The sequence below is a fragment of the Acyrthosiphon pisum genome, unplaced genomic scaffold (assembly GCF_005508785.2).
Source record: "Acyrthosiphon pisum isolate AL4f unplaced genomic scaffold, pea_aphid_22Mar2018_4r6ur Scaffold_21455;HRSCAF=24033, whole genome shotgun sequence".
In the NCBI taxonomy this organism is placed as follows: Eukaryota; Metazoa; Arthropoda; class Insecta; order Hemiptera; family Aphididae; genus Acyrthosiphon; species Acyrthosiphon pisum.
Window position 1 is genome coordinate 1464 of NW_021770924.1, and position 284 is coordinate 1747.

Consider the following 284-nt stretch of genomic DNA (forward strand, 5'->3'; position numbering starts at 1 on the left):
TTTTAATTTTTAACTGGTGAGGTTATGTCGCGGTTTCTTTTATTATTTTCTTTAAACATTTTGAATTTACCCCCTTGTAATTTTTTACACGAACTCAATGAATTATTTTTTTAGTTCATACAACTTAATCAACTTGAATTTATTAAAATATGGTACTTAAAAAAAAAAAAATTTAAATCACAGTAAAATGTTTGTAATACCTTTAGTATCATATTTCAGGACAGTTAAAATCTGTTACTATTACCTATATTATGACAAAACCTGTATCAGTTGCATTTTTTCCT